At 45.2% G+C, this 16,060-nt stretch overlaps 1 protein-coding gene across 23 annotated transcripts in view; it reads right to left on the bottom strand.

The window, feature by feature from the left end:
* ATXN1 (ataxin 1) overlaps positions 1–16,060 on the bottom strand; it is a 422,279-nt gene that overhangs the window by 246,254 nt on the left and 159,965 nt on the right. For 20 of the 23 annotated variants that reach the window (XM_084796969.1, XM_084796962.1, XM_084796956.1 and 17 more), the window contains one exon: positions 3,036–3,164. The gene's annotated coding sequence lies outside the window, so the exon portion shown is untranslated. Of the gene's footprint in view, positions 1–3,035; positions 3,165–4,018; positions 4,199–16,060 lie in introns of all 23 variants that reach the window. The other 3 variants (XM_084796972.1, XM_084796967.1, XM_084796973.1) reach the window with 1 other exon arrangement.

The following is a 16,060-nucleotide window of genomic DNA, read 5'->3' as shown; positions in this document are numbered from 1 at the left end:
TCCTTGAAGAAATTCAGTGGACAGTCTCTCCAGGACAGTACTGGCCATAGTAATGAAGCAATGAAATTCCTTTGGACACTAGGGATGAACCAGGGTAAGAAGGGAAGAATAATTGCATAAGGCAGGGTTCCACTGTGGTTAGTACCATACTTGCTTCTATAAAAGGCTTTTTTGTTGCTTTGTTTGTATGTGTATCCGCATGACTGTAAGTACACATGTGTGTGTGCAGGTATACACGAGTATGTGCCCACAGAGGCCAGCAGAGGATGCCAGACGTCCTCTACTCTGCATCTATTCCTGTGAGGCAGGGTCTGTCCTTGAACTTGAGGTTTGGATCTTCTTGACTAGGCTGAGATCCTCAAAACCCCTCCTCACAGTGGATACTACATTTTCCAGCCTGCTTGGTTTATTATATGGATGCTGGGATCTGGACTCTGGTTCTCGTGTATTGTAGGGTGGTTTTCCTCCTGTCCCTTAGCTCCCAGAATAATGACTCATGAGACCCATTGAATATTATACAAATACCTAGGCCATATACATATAGCTAAGCTCTTCTCTGACTAGCTCATAATTTAAAAGAATCCATTATACTAATCTATATTCCGTTGTGTGTCTGGTAACCTGTGCTCAGGCACTATGTGTCCAAATTCTTCACATCTTGGTGCCTGAATCTCACACCTGGCTCTATCCCAGAATCCTTTCTGCCTCCCAGATGTTCCACCTCCTATTTCCTGCCTAAGCTATAGGCCACAGGTTTTTCAATTGACACCCATACACTACACAAGATATCTTCTACACTCATTGTGATGGAACAAGCACTCTTAATTGCTGAGCCAACCTCTCCAGGGCCCATTTTCACCTTTGTGTGTGTGTGTGTGTGTGTGTGTGTGTGTGTGTGTGTGTGTGTGTGTTTTTAATTCCTTTCTCTGCTTTCTTGAGGTAAGGTCACATATGAAGCAACCAGACCTTGAATTCCTGATCGTCCTGCCCCTGGGTGCTGGTTTTAAAGATGTGCACCACCTTACCTGGCTCACAGTCAATCGTTTGTTTTTTTTTTTTATCATCAATAAATATCCAGTTGACACAAGATTTTAATGAGAATAAACTTGCCACACATAGACACATGAGGCATGGTCTCACATAATGGGCACTATGTTTAGCTACATCTTACAAATGCAAACTTAAAATATCATCCCTGAGAAAAGGGAAGGGCTGTTGTCTGAGCCCCTGTAGTGATCAGAGGGATGGGTAACCTCTATGTCCTATAAGGCAACCAACTGCCTGATACTAGGCACAGCATACAGACACATGCTAGATAGTCATAGACACATTCAGTTCTTTGTAAAGAGAAGCCCAACTTCAGATTGCTTCTCCTGAAGGCTGTTAATGAAATTTCTCATCTTTATTAAGCAGTGAAAAAAAAGCCTCACTTTTCACTGGAAAATGCTGGCTATTCAATGATTTCACAATTGTCCAAAAATACTTGGCTGGAAAGAGAGACCTCACAATTCCCCGGGGCTCTCTCACACTCCTCCCTGACTCAGTATTCGTTCTCAAATGTCCAAATCTGGCAAGCTATAAGTGTGCGTCTGTCCAGAGAAGGCGAGCTCTAGAGAGCAGCATGACACTCCTGCAGATCCCCTCACACGCAGATCCCCTTCTCGGTGTGCATACATATCCCCTCACACAGCACACATGGACACACACAGATCATTCCTCATCGTCAATGTGAAAAGCAAACACCCTTTCTATGTCCAGAGCTCTCAGCATCCAAGACTTTGAGGGCATTCAGAAGAGGCATGGGTCTCTTCTGAAAACAACCTGCTACCATTTGATTTGGGAAGCAATTTAGAAATGTGCATTGAAACGCTTCACACCTGAAAACTCTTCCACTAGGCAGCTCACTGATAGGCAACTGGCCCAAGGAAGTCTTTAATAACAGGAACTACTAGAGTTATAAGAACTTTCTGATAGCATTAAAGTTAAATATATATGCATATGTGTATATATATATATATACAACTAACAATATGTATATATATGTATATATACACAATTCAATTCCAGACAATCAAGAGAAAGAAATTTCAATGTGTCTGCTTGTTGAAAAGTTATATAATCAGAGAAAGTTACATTGTAAAGATGACACTGCCATTGAATGATGTTGACTCTGAAGAGAAACGAACATTTCCTCACGCTGCCTGATGGTTGTCTCTCCAGCTAAATATCACCATCAGAGTTATCTCTTCCTTATCATTGGCTTGTCACACATTTTATCAGTCACCTCAAAGTAAGTAAAAATTTTTTCTACTAAAAGAAAAAGAAAAGGGACTTACGTGAGTTGTTAGATAGCTCAATGGATAAATCACTTTTTGTGCAAGAATAAAGGACCAGAGTTCTGATCCCTGAACCCGCATAAAAGGCATCTGGGCAGGGTAACAGCGACAGAAGTTCCCCTAAGCAAGCTGGCTGGCTACACTAGTTATATTAGCTCTGGGTTCAGCTGGTGTTCAATATATAGGATGGAAAGTGATGGAGGGAGACTTTCAATGTCAAGCTCTGAGCTCTACATGCATACAAACACGTTCACTGCACAAACATGAGCTCACACACAAGTCATATTAGCTCTGGGTTCAGTTGAGAGGTGGGGCCTCAATATATAAGGCAGAGAGTGGTTGAGGGGTAGACTTTCCATGTCAAGTTCTGGGTTCTACATGCACACAAACATGTGCATTGCTTAAACATATGACCTGACATACATGTGAGCATGCCGCCCCCCAAAAGCATGCACACCACAATTGTATATGTACATACAAGCAAAAGTTCTCTTTTATAAAAAGACTCCAGAAAAATAAGTAGAAGGGTAATACGTAGATATGTAGGTATGCTGTTCCTGTGTGTATGTGTGCATGTGTGCCTGTGTTTGTATACACATGTGCTTCTTCACGGAGAGCTACTGATGTGTGCCCACTACTGTCATAGGATTTCAAGACTAAATGACAATGACTTTGACCACAGATTTTGTCCTTACTCACCTGTACCATTTGCCTTCATCACAGTGCAAAGCCACAATCAGCCACTTCCTCTCCAGGAGATCTTTTACTGATGAGTTTGCTTGAGTAGAAACAGTGGCAGTAGAGATATTCAGTGTAAGAGGCCTGAACCTGTGAATATAATAAGACAGGTGATGAGGCAGCTTCATGACCCTATTTAGTATAATCTGAAGTCACCAAAAAGATAAATAATCCCACACACATACATACACATGCACACATACACACCCTGTAATTTTTTTTTAAATAAAAAGGATTTATTTTTAAATAAAAAGGATTAATTTAACTAACAGATAAATCTTCCTTTCCTGTCTTGATTCTGCTATTTTAGGGAAACATAAACTTGTCAGCTCATTCTCAGAAGCTCTCAGGTACATGCTGAACTACAGCTTTTGAGTTAAAATTCTTTTAAAGGTTTGTTGATTTTTATTCTACACATGAGTGTTTTGCCTGCATGTGCATTGTGTGTGTCTGGTGCCTACAGAAGCCAGAATTGGATGCTGGATACCCTAAGACTTGAGCTATAGATTGCTGTGACCTGGCATGCCAAGTCGCTGTGGGAAAACAAGCCAAGCTGGTCCTCCCTTCAGATACTGGTCCGCATTTCAGGCAGGCAGCGCCTCCTACCCTGGCCTCCGTCTCCTGTTTTATTGTAACTCTCATTTCCACATGCCCTGAGTTCTCACTTGGCCAGCTTGAATTTGTCAAGACTGGAGTGTTGAAGCCGTGACAAGCTGCCTGCCTCTGTACCTGTGACATCATTGCGCACATGCCAACTCCTGCCTCACTGGCTCCAAAGGCTACATGTTGCTCAGAAAAGAACATTGGCTGCCAAGGAAAAAGCTTTTCATAATAACATCTTTGGCAAATGACCCACCACGGAAGCATTAGTCACCACCGGGACAATAAATACAGATTTTCTGAGAGGTCATGGAGCCTGCTCTGGAGGATTTTCTTTCACCTACACCACAAGATTTCATAGGCTTTACGCAGGAATAATGGCAGCACGGCTGCCCTATGCAACCCACTCCACGGAGCTCCTGGTGTCAACCTCTCCCTGTAACCTCTTTCCAGCAGCAAGCCTGGGGACTTCACTGTGGCATTGTAGCTTCTAAGCAATCCTGTGTGGTCTCCAGAGGCTGCACCTATGAACAGAACCGAGGAGAACTGGGAAGACTGTCGGTCAGTAAAGTGCTTGCTGTACAATTACAGGAAGACTTAAGTTTCATCCTCGTAAACCACTTACAAAAAAAAAAAAAAAAAAAAGCATGGTGCATGATTATAATCCCAGTGCTGGGGAGGCAGAGGCCAGCAGATCCCTGAGACTTAGTGGCCAAGCAGCCTAGCCTACTTGGCTAGTGCTGAACTAATGAGAGACCTTGTCTCAAAGCACGAGGTTGATAGCTCCGAGGAACACATTGGGGGTTGACGTGTGTCCTCCACAGGTTCAGTCACACATGCACACATACATATACATGTACTCACACACATGCATACACACAAGGGACTATCATATGTTATAGGCAGAAAGTGGGAGCAAGAAGGAAAAACTCGGACCTATTCTGTAGCTTCAAAAATATTTGCACTGTTGAAAAACTTGAAGCCTGAAAACGAATGTCTATAACAAATGTATTATTACCCATGAAGCTCGGCACCAAACACTGCCAGGGACCTCCTAACCCTGCTGATGGCCACATCCTGATGCCCACATCCTACTTAGTGCTTCTTTCCACTTTCTCTCCAAAGAATGAACCACTGTGGTTAACTTTTTATTCATTGTTCTCTAAAATGTATGATTTTTAAGTTTTAATTTTTTTTTAAATTAAAGATAAGTTCTCATGTAGCCCAGGCTGATCTCTAACTTACTACACAAATGTCCCCATACTTGTCATCCCCCTGCCTCCATATTCTCAGTGCTGAGATATCTGGCATGCGGCAGCGTATCTGGATTATAGGGACTGAACCCAGGCCTTCCTGAAAACTAAGCGAAAACTCTACCAATGTGGGGACACCCTCAGCTTGTCAGATGCATTATATAATTCCACCGTGCTGCATACAGTCTCTTGTAAGTAGATCCCCCACAATGTTTTTGTGATGATTTATCAAGTTCGTTTCAGGTGACTCAAGTTGCTCATTTTCAGGATGTAATATTTCATTGCGTTGTTAAACTGGCTCAGTTTGGCTTACACTTGGCTTTGTAGTTGGGGGGGGGGAGGCGATAACCTGGCCCTGTACAGCCTTTGCACATGGTATATCTGTGTCCTAACTTGACGTATAAACAAGTTATAATCTAGCCCAAGAGTAGAGTATAGGCATATAACCAAGCAACCAAGTCTCAGCCAATCACAAGAGTCAGGGTTTAGACAATCATAGGATACCAATCCATCAGACCTTATCTAAACAAGGCCAATGGCAACTGCAACCAGTCAAGTCCTGCCTGTGTCACTTCCTCTTCTTAGGCTATTAATATAACCTGTACATGTGGTAGGGTGGAGCATTCCAAACCATCTTTGTTCTGGAATGCTGCCCGGTTCTAGAACATTTTTTCCTTGCTTAAGTAAACTTTGTTAAATTTAACTAATGCTTTTAACAGTTTCACAGTATAAAAATATATTTGTGATATATATATATATATATATATCTTCTTCTATTGATGGACATTCACATTTTTCCAGCTTTCATTTCTTTTCCCTGTTACCAACATGCTGTGTCTATGAGACAACACACATAAGCACACATTTCCCTGACATCCAGCCTGGGAGTATGTGAATACACATTATTCCACAACAGCATTAGAGTAGTTTCTGAAATGAATATACCAGTCTACATTCCTGCTGATAGTCAGCCCCATATGTTTTCATACTGACCAGTCATTTTAGAGCCAAGAAGACGGACACCATCGGCAGCTGGTGTAGTTGTTTACAGAGGGGAAGTTTTAAACACACACACACTATACCTTTTTTTTTTCTCTCTCTCACGTTATAAGTTTACATTTCATTCACCACTAGGGAATGAGTTACTTGCTAGAATAGGTTTATTTTGTCACTTTGAAAAGTGACATTAACTAATGACTTGGATTGAAGTGAGAGTGAAAAATTTGAAGGTCCCACGTGGCTTTATTTCTCAATCGTTCAATTCTTATGGTGGTACCAAAGAGTATTCTAAAAGACCAGCCTGTGGCTCAGGTGTGGGATTCCAGCACGCAGAAAGTAGAGGCAAAGTGATCAGAAGTTTAAAGACATTTTAAGTCCCAGTTCCAGGACAGGCTGGCTATACAGGGCACCAGCTCAATAACCCCCAAACTAAACCAAAAGAAATGAACAAGTAACAAAATAAATTTTCCAAGACACATGAAGTTCTAGGTCCAACACTGGCCACTGGGGATGGGGAACTAAGTAAAATTTCAATATACTGAAACGATGAAAAGTCGAAGCACTTGCTTATGTTTTCACAGTAGAGAGAAGCTAATCAGTGAGCTTCTCTCTATAAGACCAAAGTCAGAACATAAGGCTCCTAAGCCTCTGATGCTGGTTTAAAAAGCAACCCCCAAGGGGGCTACTTTTACAGAGCTCCTCCAGGTATATTGTGGACCTGGCTGGGTCTGGATTGGATGTAGCAGATCAAGGCTTAGCAAGACAAGATGTACTGATACAAGTCACCAAAGCTCACCTAACAGGAGTTTTCAACTCATGTCAGGGCATCACCTAGGAAATGCAGTCAGCACTAACCAGTGTCATTTTCAAGCATTTAGCTTTTCCTTTTCACTCTCCATTTATACCATCATGACTGAATAATCTTCCTTGTGGCTTCTCCATCCTGGTCTCTTTTTGACTAGAGCCCTAATCTGGGAGGAAAACGCCTGGTTTATGGTATTATGGTAAGGGGAGAAATGGGTAATTGATAATTTTGCAGGAACAGAAGATATTTCTGGAAAACTGAGTGTTAAGGAAAAGAAATAAGAAAAGCACGTATATTATTAAATGCTTTTCCCTTGCTTGTTTGGGGTTCCCTGGGAGTTATCAGTGAAGTTGCCTCTACGTAGGCTCTGCATTGTACTGCATTACGAAAGGCCTGATTTTTGTGTTGTTTAAAATGTGTGTGGGTTTTTTTGTGTGTGTACTTATGTGTGGAGTTCAGAGGACAATTTGCAGCAGTCTGTTCTCTCCTTTCCTTATATGGGTTTCTGGAATTGGACTTAGGAAGGCAGGCTTGGGGAAAGACATCTTCATCTTCTGAGCCATCTCGCTGGACCACAAGCCTTTATTTTTGTTCACACTTCACAGGCTAGTGAACTGGAGCCCAGGCAGGCATTATCTGGTGAGCTCTTCTTTCCTGACGAGGGAGACTTTAACTGCCTTGTTTATTTTCTATTAAGAACGTGGTTCTAAAAGCCACCCTTGGGGCAGAGGATGTAACTCCTTTGACACATTGCTTTGCCTAGTTTATACAAAGCTTGGTGTCTAATCTCCAGCACTGAATCGACCAGCCACGGTGTCCCAGCACCTGGGAGATGGAGGCCGTCTCCAGCGTTGCATCCACCAGCTACGGTGGTGCATACGCCTGGTGTCCCAGCACCTGGGAGATGGAAGCTGGAAGATGAGAAGGTCAAGGTCACCCATGGCTGTGTGGTAAGTTGGAGGCCAGCCTGGGATACATGAGACTCTGTCTTAAAAGAAACAAAAGCCACTTCATCTAATATTAGTGTCTGATACTAGTGCATGCAAACACATGGCAGAAACAGGGGTCTGTGACTTCAGGTGACATTGCAGGTGACAAGGTAGCAACAACATTAAAATAGCCATAGTATAAAGGAGCCTTGTAACAGTGTTGTATAAAGGTTCTATGCCTCTATAGTCCACAAGTACAAACATTTATTGACAAGTGACTTTGTTGTCCAATGTGATGTGAAAGCAGGTTGGCTTTTTAATCCAGTGACTAGACTGTCTTTTAGGGAAAATTATGGGGGTTCCTTTAAGTGTTTAATGAGTGGCTAATTAGCTTTCTCCCTCCCCATCTACACTCATGGAAAATGAGGTCAGATTCTACTTCCTACCCAAAGCACCTCTTGGAGACCGCATCAAATCCATCAGCAGCCTTTGCAACAGGGAATCGCTCTGCAAAGACAACACAGGTCTAAAAATTCTTCATCAAGGGCTCTGCCTCCTATAGACAGCTCTGCTCACCAAAAAGCTAAACATTTCTCAGAAGCTCCTGCAAAGGGGCTGTTCGGACAAGCTGGGATAAGCACCCAGGTCTCAGGCGCGGAATGGCTGACTGGATGCTCCTATAACATCCCACCCTCCTAGCCCAGTGGTCTTGCCCACAGCTACAGAGTACAGCCATTCAAGGACAGCAGACTGACAAGTGCCGAGTGAGGTAAGGGGAGCGAACTGGGGCTTATAAACACCTAAAAAGTAGAAGGGAGATTCCAAGGGAAGATTGCCAGTCACTGAGCGTGTCCAAGGAGTAAGACGCATTCACATATTCTTGCTTGTCCTTAAGACTTGCCAAGCATGCGCAGACCACTCGTTTTTCCAGGCACCATTGTGGCACTAGTGCCTATCCAGGAAAATATTACCTCACACGCTCAAAGAATGCTCCCCACCTTTGAGAACGCTGCAGGCCCTCAACAAGCTGCACATAGCTGTTTTCGACACAAGGGGAAGCATGTCCCAAAATGCTGCTGGTGGGAGGGAAGGCAGTGTGGGAACTATCTGAGCTCCCAACATAGCTCCAAGGTGCACTAAGTCGGGAGGTGCATGTCTATGGCCAGGGATAGCAAACAGAAGCCGCTGAGTTCTGAGCTATGCTGCAAGTGGAGTTGAGCAGCCTGGGGTAGGATTTAAAAAAACTCTTGAGCTAGGAAAGACCTTTAATTCATGCTGTGGAGCCCATCACAGGTTGTAGGAACTGGTGGCCGCTGTGGCCCCAGGGACTCGGTCTACCTGGGACTCCATAGCTAGCTGCTGGCGTTTTGTTTCAAGAGTCTCCCTCTCTCCTTGCTTCTCCTTTCTTGGCTTCTCCTTGCCTTCTTCTGCTTCTCTCTTCATCTCCCTCTCTCAATATCCCCTCTCCTGTTCCTCAGAATGGAACACTCAAATATTCAAATAAATACGTGCATCCTTTTAAGGGAGATAACCGCTTGCTGGCTTCACTCTCAGGTTCCTCCATTAAACCAGACAGCGATGCCTGTCGAGAAGGTTGGCATTGCACTGGGTTGTTATTTACATAAAAGTGCATGGCCCAGTGTACTGGTCTCTGCCCATCCCCAGGACCATATAAACTGTGCAAGGGGCCATATGGCCAGAATCCCAGTACCTGGAAAACTCGTGGTAATCTTTTGGCTACATAGCCTGTCCTAGAGATTCTGCCTCAAAATAAAATAATAAAATAAAACAAATCAGGCGTGCGTGAGCATTCCCGCTCTCGACTAGCCACTCAGACATCAGTTTCCCTCCCTTTCTACAGAGCAAATCTGAACAGGGCAAGATAAAGCCAATGGCTTTTTGAAAGGCTGGCAAAATGGGGCCCTATGGCAGCATCTGTTCACAAACAAGCTGGGGCATGCTCTGTTGCATGCCATTTAGCTGCAAGGTCGTCCTGCAGAGAACCTGGCCTCTACTCCAGAGCTAGGCCTCCTGAGCTGGGCCTCCCTTCTCTCCTGTGTTTGCTGTACCCTGGGGGTGTGTCAGCATCAGCACAGCTGTGGCAGAGCTGTGGCAGAGCTGTGCCACAGGGACAGCTGCAAAGGAGGGGAGTAGACAAAGCTCTGACTAGCCGTCAGCCAAAGGCAATGATGATGTTGCCATGTACTTGTGCCCAATCAGAAGCCAAAGATCCCAAGGTGTCCACCCACCTAACGAGATTGATGCTATCATACCTAACCTCAAAGCCAAAGATGGCGTAGCACATTAGCACCGCCACACTTCTCTAGCTTTCAACAGCCAGTGTCACTGCCCAACAAGGCTCTAAGCAAGCCAGCTTAGGAATCACTCAGCAGGAGGGACTACAGAGAGGATGAAAGAAGGCAGTGAAAGGTCCTCATGGCTAGTTACAGATAAACAGAAATATGTTCTGACACTCAGGAGACACACAGCTCTGAAAGGCTTCTATATGATGCTCCCATGGGCATCTGAGGGTCGAGAGCACTAGGTCAGTTGGTAGCGTGCTTGCTTGGCAATCAAAAGAACCTGAGCTGGATCCGCAGCACCCATGGAAAAAGCTGGGCATGCTGGCACACATGGGCTAGGTTAGCAGAGAAGGGCAGACCCTGAGGGTTCACTGTCAACCAGGCTGGCCTAATCAGCAAGGCCCTGGACCCGCATCAATTCAACTTGTACAAGTTGTACAGCTTCAGAGAAACAGCACCTGAGGTTTGTTTTTTATCTACACACATACACACACACACATACACACACGCGCTCGTGCACTCAATTGATAAAGGACAGCTGATATCTTTTAATAATAAGAAAAAACAACTATCACAATGAAGACGGCATTATTTAGAAACAGTATGTCCAGATACTGGTCCTTCTCTTCCTCCATGACATTCCACGGGTGGGACTGGGGACATTTTGAGGAGCACTAAACTGACAGACTAAATGTCACCGGAGTGGTAAATAAACAAATTTGCTTTTAGGAAACTTTACTGTAGTGTGGTAGCACATGCCTACAATCCCAGCACTCAGGAGGCTGAGGCAGGAGGATCACTGAGAGTTTAAGGGTCTCAAAGACAAAACAACCTTCAAGATAAATAACATACCACACACAGAAATCTTGAATGTGATGGCATGACTTTTTTTTTCCTAATGAAGCTGCAGTAAATTAATTATTGTCATTTTCTTCCAATAATCAAGCTCCACAGGACTGGGGACATAGCCCAGTTTGTAAAACACTTGCCTTGCAAGCATTAGGTTCTGAGCCACATCTCCAGAACCTACACTTAAAAAATGTTTTTAGAGCCAGCTGGGATGGGGCTCTTGTAAAACCCTCACACTGGGGCAGCTTGAAGCCTAACCAGACTAGACTCAGAGGTGGCAAGTTTCCAGGCCACAGAGACGTTGTCTCAAAAAATAAAGTGGATGGTGTCCTGAGGAATGCTACTAGAAGTTGACTGCTGACCTCCACAAATATACACACACACATACAGGTACATGCACACATACTAACTACATACACACACAAACCATTCATGGCCTTGAGATGACACATGCCCTGTGCTATCGGCAATACATTTTAGAACGCCAGCTGTCCCCTCCTATCCCATCTACATTTTGCCTATGTGAACTGAGCCCACAAAGAACACAGTGTAATTTTAATACCTAAGCAAAACCACGTGGAAAACAAAAGCATCACACAAGGCTCCCCAAGGCCAGCGGAAATGATCCCAGAGTATACACACCGCTGATTACGCTACATTATCACGGATAATTAAAAGTTGCCTGTCTAATAATATTAAGCAGCAGACACAACTTTTAGAAAATTTCTCCCTGGTATTAGCTATGCAAAAATCCCCTGAGTGCATGTTCCCCACTAATCAAATCCATCTCCTCTTAAGAGTGGGTATAATAAATGGGTAGCCTAAAAGGAATGCTTTGAACAGAATGTCTCACTATTGTCTGATTATTCTAAATTTAAAACTCCAACAAAGGCAGGGATTATTCTCCTAGAGGTTCAAGATTCAGGAGAGTTCGCTAATGAAGTTCCTTTAGGAGCGCAAATCAAAAAATTGCTATCTGCAAGCTGCCAGCGCTTTATGCTTGGGTGGTGTTTTAAAATCAAAGTCACCATTCATTCAACAACAAATGTTTGTCTGAAATGAATGAATGAGAGTAATGGCCTTGAAGTGCTGCCACAAGCTTAATCACCTCTAAGCGATGAGTCGGGGAAACAGCTCCCATCCAACCCTGAACTCACATGCCAATCAGAGGGAAATGGCAGCCATCCTTCCGCGGGCTGAAGGGCGCCCAGGAGACCAAAGTCATACCTTTTGATGCTTAGAAAAAGACCCATCTGGGGGGGGGGCACCTGTTGGTCCCTGCATGTGACTTTCTGTGTAGGCTCCATTTGGAAAGCTGAAAATCTGGGCCAGATGAGATAAGCTCTGTAGCAAAGCCAGGCTACTTTATGAGATTATGCAGGGAGTCCAAAGAGGAGAAAATGCAGAAACCCTCCACTTTAATATTTAAGGCAAATGTTAATATTTTGCCTCCAGGAGGAACAGAGAGCAAATGACTCACCCAGAGTCATTATGACACCAACAGTAAGAGAGACATGTGCCTGCAGGTCACAGGATGGGAGGTAGGCCAGACTTCTTTGAGGCTTCCAGCTTATTCTTCCTCTTCTACCAACACTGTTAACACCCCCATAGCCCCGACTCTGACCTAAGAACAGGGTGCAGTCAGAGAGCTGGCCAGTGACCTAACACCTACCCCCACCCCTTTGCAACTCATAGGAAATGCAAGTAGAAAATCATTCTGTTTTGTTTGCAGGTGGAATCTACTCAGCCTGTAGCCAACCTCATGCAATTCAGGGTTCTCACACTGTAAATCTTACAGCTTTCCCAAATCCATGCCAAGGGAGCTAAGGCCCTGTTACCCCCATAGTGAAATGCAGTATGTGTGCTCAGCCTGGGCAAAGTGCAACAGGCCTCCACCATATCTGCTTTGGCTCCAGCGGAATGGATGGGCACTTTTGCAGACTAACAGGGAAAGTGAAGTTTATGTAGGGGTGCTTGCATCCCCTTTCCCCAAAGGGGCCTCCTCTAAGCCCCAGAGAGCCAGAGAGCTCTGTTTCCTGATTCTTCACCACCCCTCCCATCCTCCCCGTGCCATTAACAGTCTTGAAACATCCTATTGTTTTCTTAGGAGTACACTTCACTCATTGTTTTGCCTCTTTAAAAAAGAAAAAAAAATACTACTTTTAAATCTTTTAATTTTTAAAGTAAAGTATCAAAAGTTTTCCTTTAATTCCTGGCATCAGGCGCCAGTGGATGTTCTGAATGGGTAAACAGGGAAAGCCGTGCTCCCTACTTTCAAAAAGCCGGTTTCAGTGCGTGTTAAAGCCTGCTAGAAGGGCGGAAATGCTTTGAAATCACTAACCAGGTTCCTGTTCCAGACAGCGCCTGAGTGTGCGTTACTCACAAATTAGAAGAGATGTGGATGTGGTGTGGCGCGGTAAATGGATGCTATAGTTATGAGATAATGATACATCCTGGCCGGCCATGTGATCTCAAGGACCATTCTCAGGACAAAGAAGAGTCCAAGTGCAGGGAATCATAGCAGCCCAGGGCACGAACTGGCTGGCCACTCCAGAATGCTTTAACATCTTGCATCCACCCCGGAACCATGCGCCCCCTACAGGTATCTCTGAGTATTGCTCTCTTGCTAAATTCTCCTGGATACTGATCCTGCCTAAAACCCTAACCTTGCTGCGGTTCTCTCGCTTCTCCCCATCCCCTTGCCTGAGGATGGCACAACACCAGTGATACGGTGCCATCCATTCATCCCAGTACCCACTTTGCACCAGCTACAACTTTTCACGCAGGTACTGCTACCGACCACATGGTAGGATAAACAAAGCCCTAATTATCACGGGCGGCCAGAAAGGGGTGAAAAACATACTTCCGTGATCACGGCATCTCCCCTGTCAGGTGAGTAAGGGAAGAGCATTATATGAGGAAAGGCTGATGTTCAGATAAGCAGGTGACTAAGTAGAGAAAGCAGCATATGGCTCCCATGGTCCCTACCATAAGAGGGGTACTTGCGGAAACCTAGTGCTGACCCAGGCTTCATTCAGAGGCTGAATTCTAAAATCCAAATGTAAGAGAGCCAGGAGTGGCGGCTCACATTAGTAATCCGAACACTCTGAAAGCCTAAGTGGAAGGAGGCTCACTGTGAGTTCAGGGCCAGCCTGGACCACATAGTGAAGATTCAGGCCAGCCTGAGCTAGAGCGCGAACCTATCTCAAAAGGCTTCACCCCCTCGAAAAATCAAATATATGTGCTGTGGCTAAGATAGGCGTGGGGTAGGGAGGTGCGGGCCGGCGGCGGGGGGAGGGGCATTTAAAGAGGAAGGTGAGGGTATGGCCGGAAGCATCAAGCTAGGAAGTCGAATGAGTTAGCGTAACCAGAGTGTTAAGTAGTAAGAGGAAGCCTGGTGGGGAAAAGGAAAGGTGGGGTCTTAGAGGCAAGAGTCATTGAAGGCAAGCCTGGAAAGATGGCTCAATGGGCAAAGGCGTTTATCAGTAGCCCCATGACCTGGGTTTGGTCACCTGGAACCCGCATGGTGGAAGAAGAGGAATTCCTTAAGCTCCTCTGACCTCCACATGTGCCCCCATGGCATTTGCTTCTCTGCTTGTACACAAGATAAATACATACTAAGTTTTAGAAAAGGATTCATAGGAGCCTTGCTCCTAATAGTCTGGGTCACAGCAAGAGGTGGCACGAGGGATAGAGAGCCCGGGTTCTATGAACCCCCTTGTCTCTCTCCACCAGGGTTTTCAAGGCTGGCACCAGGAGCATGATCTTACCTGGAAGAGTGGAGGCATGATGGGACAGAATATAGAAACTCAACCTCTTAGGCTAGGGGGCTTCTTAAGGGGGCTTTGTAAGGTCCCCTCCTCAGGTTCGGAGCATGGGAAAGCAGCGATGGGGACCAGACACAAGGTGTTCCCTAGACTCCCTCCAAAGGATGGGAGGGGGTTCACTCAGTGGTAGAACACACGCATATGAAAGGCCCAGGATCGGATCCCCAGCCCTGAAGATCAAATATCAAAGCAATGCCAGTGCTGAAGTGGAACACTAGTCAGAGGAGCCTCCTGCCTTCCACCAGGATCCCTAGCACATGCCAGTGTGCCTCCTGCCTCACTGTGCTCACGCGCCAGAAGCCAGCTCTGGAAATACACCGGATGTACCAGTCAGGAACAGAGGTACCCTTTAAACAAGAGCACTCTTGTCTGTACAAGCCACGCCTTTCGTCTCTAATGGAGACTTTTTCTCATTTTCTAAATCCAGCCTCTAAATATTAGACCACAGGCACGCACTTGCCTAGTCACAGACCTGCAGTTCACGGTGCCTGTGGCTAAATCATCCATGCATTGGTTTGAAATGCTCACAGCCTCAGAAGACAGAAGACCCCTGGTCTGTAGTCAACAGCCCCTCAACCCACGGCAAGACAGTTGATGTCTACATGTGTCTTCCTGTCACCGTCCTTCTTCACAGTACAACACCGCCAGGCAATGGGACATTGCCAGGGGGAAAGTGTAATCAGCTGGTGATGCTATTTTCCAGTTTTAATTTTACTGTTTTTATTTTCGTTCTCTGGGATAGGGTCTCATACAGGCCAGACTGGTCTCAATCAAGGTATCTATCTAAGGATGAACTTGACTTCTGGTCCTCCTCCTGCCACCTGCTAAGTGCCGGGAGTACAAGAGTGCCTCACCCCTCCTGGTTAGGAAGTGTCTACAGTACAACACAAGACAGTAATGCTTGAAAGTGCTACGTGCAGGATAAGAGCTACCGACTTCATCTACCAAGCGAGCGGCTGCCTGGAGCTGCTCTACACACCATGGCGTGGCAGCGCCGCCTCTGCTCTAGCACAATCTTGACCTTCAAGTTAAGCACTCCAATCATCAGCGTCCCCCCCCCTTACCCAAACATGCAATGGACACCATGTACTCTAAACCACCTCTTCTTCTACGTCACTCTTATTGACAGTAAGTGCTTCTCCACCAGTGAGAAAAGAGAAAGCACAAGACACTGAATAAGCCTTTACCAGGTTCATTAAGCCTGTGACCCTCCCATCGCCTGCACGCACTTGACCTCTGCCTTGTTTTCTCATTTGACTGCATTGTGTTCGGATGTGGAGAGAGTTGTTTTGTTCACTCTTACTCAAAGGCATGTGATGCTATTGTTCTTTGTCTCCTTAAGAAATATGTTGGCAATTCTTGCTGTCCCCAGTAAGAGAAGGGCCTGTGAGGTTTGCTGAAGCTTCTGGGCTGAAGCAATT

This window comes from Acomys minous, assembly GCF_964271855.1.
Source record: "Acomys minous genome assembly, chromosome: 9".
In the NCBI taxonomy this organism is placed as follows: Eukaryota; Metazoa; Chordata; class Mammalia; order Rodentia; family Muridae; genus Acomys; species Acomys minous.
The sequence above is the reverse complement of the archived record's forward strand: the minus strand, read 5'-3'. Positions and strand labels throughout refer to the sequence as shown.